At 41.4% G+C, this 12,394-nt stretch overlaps 1 protein-coding gene across 2 annotated transcripts in view; it reads right to left on the bottom strand.

The window, feature by feature from the left end:
* Positions 1-9,852, bottom strand: part of opn5 (opsin 5) — a 43,172-nt gene extending 33,320 nt beyond the window's left edge. Inside the window, exons 1-2 of one of the 2 annotated variants that reach the window (XM_034580552.1) lie at positions 9,842-9,852; positions 3,486-3,604 (exon numbers count right to left, since the gene is read on the bottom strand). The gene's annotated coding sequence lies outside the window, so the exon portion shown is untranslated. Of the gene's footprint in view, positions 1-3,485; positions 3,609-9,841 lie in introns of those variants that run through there. The other variant, XM_034580551.1, reaches the window with a different exon arrangement.
* Positions 9,853-12,394: the final 2,542 nt, after the last annotated feature.

Here is a 12,394-nt window from a genome sequence, read left to right as displayed (position 1 = left end):
AAAAGAGAAAATGCCATCCCATAATTCATTGCAGCAGCAACATTTAAAGCGACGCGACCACTTATTCGCTCCTGGAAATATAAAAAACCCACGTAAATATAAAAAACAGAACAGCTGTTTTATTCTCATGACACGAACCAGAACACAATCCTCACATTTCTTCTCTGTCACATCTGTGCAGTCAGGAGTCACAGTGAGCCATACGTTTATCGAACTTACAGTTCACAACATCATCATCAGAACTACATATAAATACAAAAGTCATTTTAATCCGTTCTGGAATGGACACAATAAAACATAAAAGGAGATTCTGCATAACTAACTTGCACCTTCATGCTTCTGAGCTGTTATTTCCACCTGACATCAAGCAGTGAAAGGTAGAATCCCAATTAGTATATTCACGCAAGTAACTATGCTTTTCCCTTGACTGGTGGTAATGTCGAATGGCTGTGATTGGCTGTATAGAAAACCCAACTTCACTCCAGTATTGCTTTCCATACCTATAAAACCAGAGGAGCCTGCAATGGACTGTATTCTTTCAGTTCATAGACTGTTTATAAAGATGCATGGAATGTTGGCTCACCCAAAGTGATCGCCCCCTGGTGGCTGACCGCAATATACAGTAGGTCATAAACGCTGCATCCTCAAGGTAATGGACAGGACATGAGCCAAACTAAGAAGTCAAAACACACATCAAATACATTTCTGTCATTTACACTAGATCCTATCGCACAGATGTATTTCTATTAAGTTGTCTATTGAGTTTGGTTTTGATTACTTGTTCGATATTATAAAAATGGCATGAAATGTCACAGTTGACAGCTGACACTGGTCAAGCATGTTACATTACATTACATTTCATTTAGCTGACGCTTTTATCCAAAGCGACTTACAATAAGTGCATTCAACCATGAGGGTACAAACCCAGAACAACAAGAATCAAGAAAGTACAATTTCTTCAAGACAGCCAAACTACAAAGTGCTATAAGTAAGTGCCATTTAAGTGCTACTAAATTGTTAGGTTAATGTGTATCAGTGGGACCTGTTCATCCTGTGATCGCTATACTGTGCAGACATTGGGTCCAAATCTGCAACATTGCAGCGCTCATATGCGAGATATCGGGGCTTCCTTACTGGATAGTGGAAGGAAGTGGAGATGCATCGTCCATCTTTGAACCCAGTCTGTGGATCAGATGCATGTATTTCCTTATTTGATTGTTCTTATATCCAAACTGTGATGATATTTAATTAACTCTTTGCACATTTACAAGGAAAATGAACTATTCAAACTGAAGTGACTGTGATTGTGGTGCGGTATCTGATCCCTCGAACGATCATTTGTCAGAACTTTCCAAAAACAAACCAACTTCTACCTCTCATGAATGCAGACAGTGAAAAATTCAAAAAAAACTCTAGTCATGGCTTTCTGGCTCACCAAGTTCAGCAGTGCAAGCGGCTGACACACCTCTCACACTTATTTGAAATTGACAAACCATGTCTTTTAAGCTACTTTGCATCTTTCCTAATGCAAAATTCAAGGACTCCCACTTGCTCTCTTTCTAAATAAGAAATGACACAGGTCAGAATGAGACAGAGTGTCGCGCTCTATCTTGTCAGGAAATCATCCTCAGGAGGTTAAATGCTGTCGCAGCGAGCTCCAGAGGCATCAGGATGAATTTCAGTGGCATCACACTGTCATGGTAAGTAGCTGGAGAACTGTAAAACATTATGAGGTGCTGGTGTTGTTTCTTTTTTACACTACTTCATACTTATTCTCAACTACAATTGATGACTAGCACAATTTACTCCACTATATTTATATGACATCTGGGATTTTTTCAAACAAAACATGATCATCTTCTAAATGTCCTTCAAATCAAGTGCTTTTACTATGTAATTGAGCTATACAAATTATGTTTAAGAAAATTTGCTGCACTCTGATGAAGGCTGAAATCTTTTCAAAGACGCATTCTTTCTATGTCCTTCTCCACAGTTACATGTTATACATTTATAAAATCAATTATTGCTAAGGTCATTGGTACTTTTGTATGATCATTATCTAAATAATAAAGTACGTCTTTCAGGATCAATTTAAAACCTGCAGACTAAACAGAATATTCTCAGCCCGGGCCTTTTTGAACAAAAGAGTGCAAGTCATATTAAATATCTGTCGGACTGAGGAGGCGAGGCAAAGACTGTGGTGCCATTTATTAACTTAATATATAATAATTTGCTTAATTAATTTTGGTAAACAAATGAAATCTCATGAAAGAATTCAAATGTAGTCTAAATACTGTAGTTGGATTCAAGTTTTTTTTTCGGGAATACCAGATTTGGGGCTTTGAAGCTTTGATGAAATTTACCAGCAAATATCCAAGGCTTTAAATCTATATTTGTCTCATGCACACTGCCTTTTTATTGGGTTAGCTTTCACTGGTGTTCAACTCTAACATCTTTTATTTTTCAAATTTGAGCTAATGAGATCTACTAAACGCAAACAAAAACATACTTTATATGGAATTGCCTTAAAATGTGATTTTTAACTGACGACATTTTTTGGAATCTGCTGCAGAAAATGACAGATGACTTAGAACTTGAGAAACCACAACTGCAAGACATACACTACACCTCCCAGATGTCAAATAAGTCCAGATGATTTCTGGAGTCTTTAACATTTAATTTATAAAAGAGAGTTTAGGAGGAGTTAAACATGATTAACATCACTCAGGATAACACACTGTACTCTGTGATTTCACTTTTTGGCAAACACAGACACATTCAGGTTATAGAAAACACACAAGCTCGAAAAATAAACTGTAACACCCCGATTTATGTTAATTTCTGCATTTTGCCTTGTCTATCAAATGTGTCAGCCGCTTACTGGCAAAGAGAGGGGTCCCCTTTTAAATACTTACATACTGTGTTCGATTTTAAATCAATATTAAATTAAAAAAAATAAACACAAGAGGAGATTTAAAGGGACATTTTCTCTTTTTTTTGAGGTGAAGTTGTATAAGTTAAAATGATCAGTTTAACACAAACAGCAGTGGGACCACAAGCAGGAAAGCAAACATTAAAACACACACACACACACACACATACATGCAAATACTGATAGAATCACACTTGATACCTGTGCATTAAGATATGACTGAATACTTTTTCCGGAGAATATGTGAAAGCAAAGGTGCTGCAGCATTTATTCAACCCAACATACTGTGTTTTGGCGACTGGACATGAGAGGCTGAGTATTTTAGTTTTTTGTCTAATATATCTATCAGAATAAAACTTAATTTAGGGTCGACATTCTAAGGAAATTAGACCAAGTTGTTTGACTTACAGGAATTTTGATTTGCATAAGCTTCACTATAATAGATGAGAAAATAATGAAGCCCCGCGGTTCAACTTCAGCGCAGGGGATCGTTTGAAACAAATAAATAAAAATGAACCCACGGAGAATAGAGTTGTTGTACAGCTTCGCTCACCCTCTGCTCAGCGGACATCGGTCATGGCGAACACAGTTTAATTCCCAAACAGCTCCAGCGTCAGAAGGAGACGAAACCAACGAGGTGCGGCGGGTCCGAATAGTCCTGCGGTCGCTCCGCTCCGGGCTCCGGGTGATCCCTGCTCCCTGACATCGGCATCCAGCCTCTGGGCCCAGCGCCGGTCATCGCTCCTTTATATACGAGTGATGGGCGGCTCGATACGTGTCTCCTCTCGGATCGAACCTCGCATTGAAAAGGTCAATATCTGAAGTCCGTCATTTGGAGTGAACGCGTCCCACCACCCGCAGGGTCAACAGCAGAACGTAGCCACACCATCAAAAGTAACCGCGCGGAGTTAAAAGCAGTTGGATTGGAACTATTTCTCCTTCCGCCGGTCGCAGCTCACAGGGAAATCTCTATAAAAGCCACTCGGTCTCGAGTCCCCGTCATTCATAAAACGGTCGTTTCATTCAAAGGGATTTAAAGAAATACGGCGAATAAATAAACTGATGAGGTGAAGAAGAAACCAATGAATTAGATGAATAACAGCCGGCTGCAACATTTCAGTTCAGATATCTGATCACTTCACATCGAATCGCTGAACTTTTCTCATTGTTTAATTATCTTTCAAAGCTCAGGACCCTGAAATGGCTGCGTCATGGTCAAATAATAACATTCAAGTACATGTTTTTATTTATTTACTCACCAGGCAGCTAACCTTATCTTAACAAATGAAGCAGCCAGAGATTTCTTCACTGAAACCCTCTCACATTTTGATTGACAACCAGGCAGACTGTGCACACTGCTCTCAAACAGGCCCCCGATGAGCTCTGGACATTTTCCTGAAGGGCTTTGTATGTAAGAACACAAATGTCAAAGTCAGTTGTTACGGATATGTTCTTGACCTTTTCCTCGCAGCCCCCCTGGTGAAATGTCCGCAAAAAATCTGAGTGAGCCCCTGTGAGAATACAGCTGGATATCGTTCGGGGGAATTGATGATATTTCTAACAGACGCAAAACTGAAAAAAATAAAGGTATGAAAATAATATAAACATCTCAGGTTGAAAAAGACGTGCCATACATGCAAGACGACCACATTTGAGAGCTTTTGCGGATAAGGGCTGATGCCAGTGTTAAAAAACAAACAAACAGGATTTCTTCTATATGTCATGTCTGCCTCCTGCGCCCTCCTCACTCCAACGGCTCTTTTCTAGGTTCGACTCTCATATTGAAAAGGTCAATTTATGAAGTCTGTCATTTGGGATAAATGTGTTGTTTCATCACCGACGGGGCCACAGCAGAAAGCAACTACACAACATTTGAGTTCAGATGTGTCTCTCTGATCACGTCATATCAATTCATTAAATATTTCTCATTTGACTGAGGGCACGATGATGAAATGGTTTCTGTATATTTTTATGACATGTCTGTCTATTCTTGAAGGACTAATTCACTGCTGGGAGGATGGCCTTCTAATGTGTATATATGCAGAAGAAAATGGTTTTGTATTTATATAGAGCTTTTCTAGTCTTACTGACCACTCAAAGCTCTTTACAGTAAAGAGCTTTGAGTGGTCAGTGGACAGTTTTACATTCAACCATTCACACACACATCTGTGCATCTATAAGCAGCACTTGGTTGTTCTATGAAGGGCAATTCATGGTTCAGCATCTTGCCCAAGGACACTTCAGCATTCAGATGGGGGAAGATTGGGGATCGAACTGCCGACCTTCAGGTTGGAGGATGACCGCTCTACCCCTCAGCCACAGCCGCCCCAGTGAAAGCAAAATCAAAATTGGTGCAACATGGAGTTTTTATTAATCGAGTCTCACCCGTTTTGACTGACGTCTGAAACATACAAAAATCGAACATGCACTGAAATCCAGGGATTTTCCTCAAATATTCCGGAGGGGCAGCAGCTAAAGCCAATGTCAAAATCAGCTGCTCCCGACAAAACATTTTTTCTGCCAGCAAAATGTATGAGTATGCCCATGTGAAAATATATACAGGATATTGAGAACTCACCATTGATGATGTTTCAGCACACAACGGATGAAAGACTGAAAAAACACCCCAAAACAAATCTAGGATTAAAAATAAGTGCCATGCACTAGATATAGATGATGATGTCAACTTGGGCAGATGACGAGATTCAAGAGCTTTTGGCGACACCGGTGTCAATGCACGTGACATCCACATGCCTCCTGCGTGCTCTACCCAGGCTGCACCCATTGTCTGAATGTTCCGCGCATTTTACGTCTGACCCCGGACAATCCCCTGCTCCAATCTTCACCTGTCAAAGAATTTTTCTGAAAGCCTTGTCGAAACATTACATTTTTTCTGTCGCAGGGACGTGAAGAGCTGGACTCAGACTACGGGAGTCCTAAAAACCTGGACAGATTTTGAAATCAGATTGCGTCACACACTAAAGGGGAATCTTTGCAGATGTTCTCTTCTCTAATCTCAAATCTCACCCACTACGAGACTTGACACCTCACACACCACAGCATGTTATTCATATCCTCACTGCAGAGGGAGCGACGCACCTCTTTACGTCACCGCTCTGACGTAATCTCATGAGGGAGAAGGGGCCATCAAAAGTGTGACAACTTGCTCTATCGGTTATAATGCTTCGCAGAAGAACAGAGTCCTGATGAGAAAATGGTTGCGGAGACGGGGTCAATACAGCCTGTCTGTTCTTCAGCAAGAATCTCTCACACTATCAGGTAATCTGGGCGGAACATCTGCACCAATCGAGGTTCCAGACAGGATTTTCCCTCCCATTCTTGGTACACATAACTCGTCACAGCAATATTTTCTGTCATTTGGATGACGCTGTGTGTTGTTTCACACAACATGGAGGCCAGCAGAAAATCTGCATGAAGGCAAACATGGAGGAGAGTAAACATGACACAGATTGAGAAGAGGGGCGGCTTCTGTCACATGGACGTGGTTTGGGAATAAAAAGCTTGACATGGACCAGAAAGCTCTACGTTGAATACTATGCCACAGACCAGTTCTTACAACCGATTCAAAGCACCGCCAACCTTTTTTAAAGACCTTTGTAAGACTCATGTCAAACAGTACGGGGAGTCTGAGGATGAAGAGTCACAAAGTTGCAGTCAAGCACTGAAAACAAACCCCCAAACTCAGGCATCACAAGAGCCTTCTGCCTTGCGACCCAACATATGGTATGAGTAACAAGTAATCCCATGTATGATTACATTAACCCTCACGGGCCCTCTTCAGACCAGGCATCAACATCCATCTCAGGTAATCTGATTACAAGTGGACAGCTTGAAGTATAAGACACACTGTGGACGCATTGACGAGCCAATCACTCAGATTTAGCAGCGTAAACACAAAATGTGACCTTGCCACATAAGGACAGCCTACACTCAGCTGATGCCGTCTGACATGCTACAGTTTCATAATGAATCGATTTTCCCCAGACAATTGATCTATTTATTCAGGGCGGAGTATCGGGCCCACGTTGAATTAAAAGAAAGAGATCTCGAGTAGGAGGTTGTAATATTACGTGAGCAAAGTTGTCATTGATAAGAAACCCATAGTATTACGAGAATAAAGAGAGTTTTATACTCGTAATATTACTGCTTTGTACTTGAGATCTCTCCACCACAATATGAACACAGTTTCCCCTGTGTTGACTTACTCCTTTATTTAAGAAATTAATCAAATCTTATTACCCCTACTGTCCACTCCATCAACCCCCCCCCCCCCCCTCTCTCTCTCTCTCTCTCTCTCTCTCTCTCTCTCTCTCTCTCTCTCTCTCTCTCTCTCTCTCAAGTCATCTCTCATACACACACACACACACACACAAATATTCTTGTACTTCTATCTTAGTGAGGACACTCATTGGCTTGTTACTGGTTAATCGAATTGTTGCCACATGAAAACTGCTTGTGCGCTATGTGCTATGACTGTTCAGACCTATAATTATAATTAGGAGAGAAATTATTGTCGAGGACAGGTTGGGATGAGTTTAGGGGACAGCTGCTGGTGGATTGGCTCTGGTTCCTTCTCTGAAATGTCTATTTGAGTCTAATTGCAAGTTGTTTGACTTTTCCAGTCAGCCCTGGCAGCACTCAGAGCCCAGTACACAATGACCGAAGTAAATGGAAAAAGGACTTCAAAGGGATTGTTCACAGCAAAATACAAACTCAATCATTATCTCCTCTTTATGTTTGTGTCCTGGTGTTTTATTACGTTTGAAGAAGAAGTGGTCACCATTTACTTCAATTGTATTGGATTTGGCTGCAACACTGTTTACCCCTGAAACTTCAGAAGTGTTTTGTGGACACTTCACCCACCCCTCCATCGGCAGTGTGCTGAGTAGATAATGACAACGTGAGACATTACACAGCCTGTGTAGACAGTTGCGCTGATCACTGACACACTCTCCGGGTATTCACTCCCCAAGTCAACACATTAGACCCGGGATATAGCACAGGATTCTACTTCCAGGCAACATTCTGAGAAATTAGCATCCACTTCTTCTAGAGTAAAAACAAACATTTGGTTGTTGTTTAATTTTTTAACTAAATATTAAACAAAAATTATAAAAATGCCCTGAATCGCTTGATAGCATTATCATGTTATACGTGCAGGGACACAGCATGAGCTGACCACTCCAGTGTCATATTTTCTTCCATTATTTATTTCCAGTGTACCTCTCTCTCATGGCATGAGTCCCTGTTCCTTCTAAAGGTGTGAGTAACTGGGAGCAGCTGACAGAAGTGTTTTACCCCATGAGTTCACAGGAGACGTGGTGCATCATGGATGGAAGCGTTTGGCTCCATGCACCACCACAGTCCCTTCTGCACATTTTACTTACTCCTGCCGGCTTTAACACCTTTAATGGACCCTTTCAGAGGTTCAGTCTTAGGGCAGCTCCACGTCTATGCATTTTTTTTTTTTTTACAGATCGTTGAACTGTGAAAAAGAGAGCACCACTTCATTTGGAACATAGATCACATGCCAGATGAAGGCCTCATTCAAACTCCAGCCATTGAAATCCCAGGGAAGAGCTGTTGGCAGTTGAAGTTGAGACATATTCACAGAACATCCTCAGACAAAAGCTGAGCAAAGATTATAGGAGTTTTAAATAGTGTGTGTGTGTGTGTGTGTGTGTGTGTGTGTGTGTGTGTGTGTGTGTGTGTGTGTGTGTGTGTGTGTGTGTGTGTGTTTGTGTGTGTGTTCGTCTCTGTCCCTCTCCAGACAGGAACTGATAATCACATGTATTTAGTTATCAACCAAAGATGTCGGATCATGTCTCTTCCAGATCGTTCCCCTCACTTTAACCCTGATGTCCTGACTGTGCGCGTCACGTTACGTCTCGTGTTGTGTAGCAGGTTTAAACATGTGTCTCATAAACTCTAGAGAATCAAACAAACACAAAGTGAAGGGGGGGGGGGGGGGGGCTCTCTCATAACTTCAACTGTTCAGCACACCGCTCTCTTCATGACAAAAGGATGTCCTTATATGGAGAGATAGAGGCGTGGCGGTATGCTAATTGCAGAGAGCGGACACGCGCCTGCCGATTTAGAATGATTCTGATTCACAAACACACGCATGGTGGTGAGAACAAAATCGGCTGGTGCGCACGTGTCATGAATCCGGCGGCGATTTTTGCGCATGCACTTATTTTGTGCGCACATGTTAGTAAATGTCTTTTTTCTCTTCTCTCTCTCTCTCTACATCCTCTTGTTACATCCGCAGGCTGCACCTGTCTAATCAACACTGTGGCCCCAACAGCAGCCCAGGCTGGAACCACCTGTTTACCTTCATCTTGCACTTCACCACTCTGTCAAAGGTAACAGGGTTGGACTAAGAGGGTTTGCATGAATCCATTTGGCCTGCCTCTGGCTGTGGCTATATGGGGCAAAGTGCACCCACATATCTCACACATTCTGTACGCATGTGATGCTACGTGTTGGGGAGCTGCATGCTGAAATCTACAGATGTAGAGCATCAATGAGAGTCATTCACCATAAGACTCTCTGTGGTCGATGGAGAACATCAGAGCACCATTAGGGCTCAGGTGGCGCCAAATATCTACCTGGTTCAAGAGGATTGTGTGGTGTGCTAGGTGACATGGAAACACTCTGAGCTCCAGCCTGTTCAGTTACCCAGCTACAGCAGGTTAATCAACCATATACTGTATTTAATACTAGGTCACTTTTTAATTTTATAAAAATATTTTATGATTTCCCAAAAGCAGCTGAGTTAATATGCCACTTCCTGTCTCTGTCTGCTGCACCCGGCTGCTCCACCTCTCGCCTGAATAACGCTGAGGATTGGATGCTGTTGTGAACACGTCTGTGCAGAAAAAAAACCTCCCGCTGTGTGTGTTGTGCATGTGGGAAAGGAAGACTACGGGCAAACTCTGTAGCCAATTCTCCGGATTTTACCCAGAGGTTACTGAGTTGGATGTTATATCTTAATCATTTGATGTAACACTCATTGGCACATTAGGACCAGAGTGTTGAAGTGATGGTAAACATGGACAGGATAACACTTTCATCCACACAAAGGTCATCCCCGACTCACTACAGAATGTTCTCTAATAAGGAAATTCCTGTTGTGTAATTTTCAATCTTTTTCCACTGCATTGGTTCACCACCTCTCAGAGTGAAAAGCCTTTTTTTTTATTTTCAAAAAGCAGCTTATGATCATGTGATGAGGTGAAGGCCGATGCACTCACATGATGAACCGGAGACCCTGCTGGCTCCGAACAAATCATCCTGAAATGAAATATCACTGATTAAAATATGGTACCATGAAAGATTTGGCTTGCATCACACTAACCACATATTACATATACAGTGAGAACGTCATCAGGGTACGTGCCTGCTCCAAGACTGACAAAGGAAAACTTGTACACTAGTTACTCTGGCTTGGTTTAATCCATCCCTGTTATTGACAACATGCAGCTGAGCTCTATCTATCCAGGGACTTATCCAGGGCTAAGGAAGCCAGATACAAGCAACATTGATCTACACAGCTACATCCCCTCTTCTTCCCGACTCAGTTCATCAAGAGCAAGTGGACCCCTCATAGTAATGATGGCACAAAGTGACCTTTCCTGAAGAGTTTTCGAAGTACAGCCCAGTTTAACCCCGTTTTTTTGGTCCAGTTTTAACTACTAATGGATCTCAAACTATTTAGAAAATATAATTAAGTAGATCTTGTGTTTTGTTTTTTTGGTGATGGAGCTACCATTGTTTTCCATTTGGACTGCAGATTCTGATAATCATAAAAATATTACATGGAGTAAACACACATTTGCTGCGTAGCTTAGGTTGTTGAATCTAAATTAGAAACCATTACTCTCCCAGTCCAAGATAATCTTGTTGTTTGCATTCTCTTGCCACCACACGACCCCACTTTTTGTTTTCTAACATGTGGCACATGGTGCTTCATGCTTCATGACGACACAGAGGCATCACTCAGCTGAACGTTGGCTGTCAGCTTCAGGGCCATGCGTCCACTCTGAGATTTTTCGCGTGATTGAAAACATCAAAAGGGGATCTTAGGAGATGAATCTTTTTCCTTGCCACTGATCTCGCAGCTGCACAGTAGGTTTAAGGTCCCCAGCAGGGATTTGCCTTCGTCTCATCCACTATTTTTTCCTCTTCCCGGGGAGCGGCAGCTTTATACATAGGGAAGTGCTGCTCATTAATTGCAGCCTCCAAGTTCAGATTCTTTTTCTTACCCTTGCCGTCTGAAACATTTCACATAGATTATATGCATGGCATATATAGGCAGAACATGCTGCTGTGATGACACAGTATTACACATAGAACTTAAGTTAAGTTTTTAACAAACCTATCAACTCTTTGACAGAACCTCTTTGCACCAAAGGTAGCACAGTGCACAAATTGTATAATGTTCAACATTATTTGCACCTTAAGTGTTAAAAAATAAGACCAAACAACATGATACTGTCAGAGCAGGTGCTGAGTACAAATGTGATTGCTTGAGTGTGAGAAAAAGATGCTGAGTCAGTGAAAAGCCACATGATATCTCTCTTATGAAGCTGTCTTTACACAAGGAGTGAGAGTTATTACCGTCCACACCGTATCTAAAAATGCAGTAACTGTTAGTTGCTATAAATGTTGAGTGTAATGCCATAATCGTTATTTCACCTAGTTTTTATGTGTGGAGTTTATTTTAAATCAAAGTAGATCTAAGATCACATCCCTGCTGTGAATGTAATATCTCAAATTATATACTTATATATATATATATGAAGGGTGAACATACTGCCAATCTTTGTATGACTACACAGAATGGATGACACATGATCTGTGAATTTTTGACTGTGGCCATTACACCCAGGCATCCAAAGGAGGTGTATAGTGCCCACTGGCCCGAAAAGAAGAGACAAAACATTGAAAAAAAGCAGCTGTAAAATGAACAGTTCATGTGTCAGGAAGCCAAAAGGAAGTCTCTTGTGCTCTCACCTGGTTTGACTAGAGAAGCACTTCAGTCCACATGCACAACCAACCTATAAACTATATTAAACTGAATAAAGGATCAAATTACATATAAACTACATATAATACAGACAGGATCGTGTTAACCTCACGGTGGATTATCACCTAACTCCAGCAGAGTTGTTCATCTTCTTTTAGTTCATTGTATTGATGTAATGACGATGTCCGATGTCCAGGCTGGAGAGGCTCTGTGCAGGTGAGGCTCAGCCCACCTTCACATGAGATTGAGAGGCGCGAGGAGTTACAGCAATCTTAAGGTGTAAAATAAAACATTTATTAAAACCATTTTATGCTTTAAAAACCGGGTGATGGTTAAGTGTGCGGATCGTGGAAGAGTCTAGTGTAATGGGTAAGACATCTATCTTTAATGATAATAGCTACCAATTTTAT

Source organism: Hippoglossus hippoglossus, chromosome 24 (genome assembly GCF_009819705.1).
Source record: "Hippoglossus hippoglossus isolate fHipHip1 chromosome 24, fHipHip1.pri, whole genome shotgun sequence".
Taxonomy (NCBI): domain Eukaryota; kingdom Metazoa; phylum Chordata; class Actinopteri; order Pleuronectiformes; family Pleuronectidae; genus Hippoglossus; species Hippoglossus hippoglossus.
Note: the sequence above shows the minus strand (reverse complement) of the source record. Positions and strands in the feature narration are given on the sequence as shown.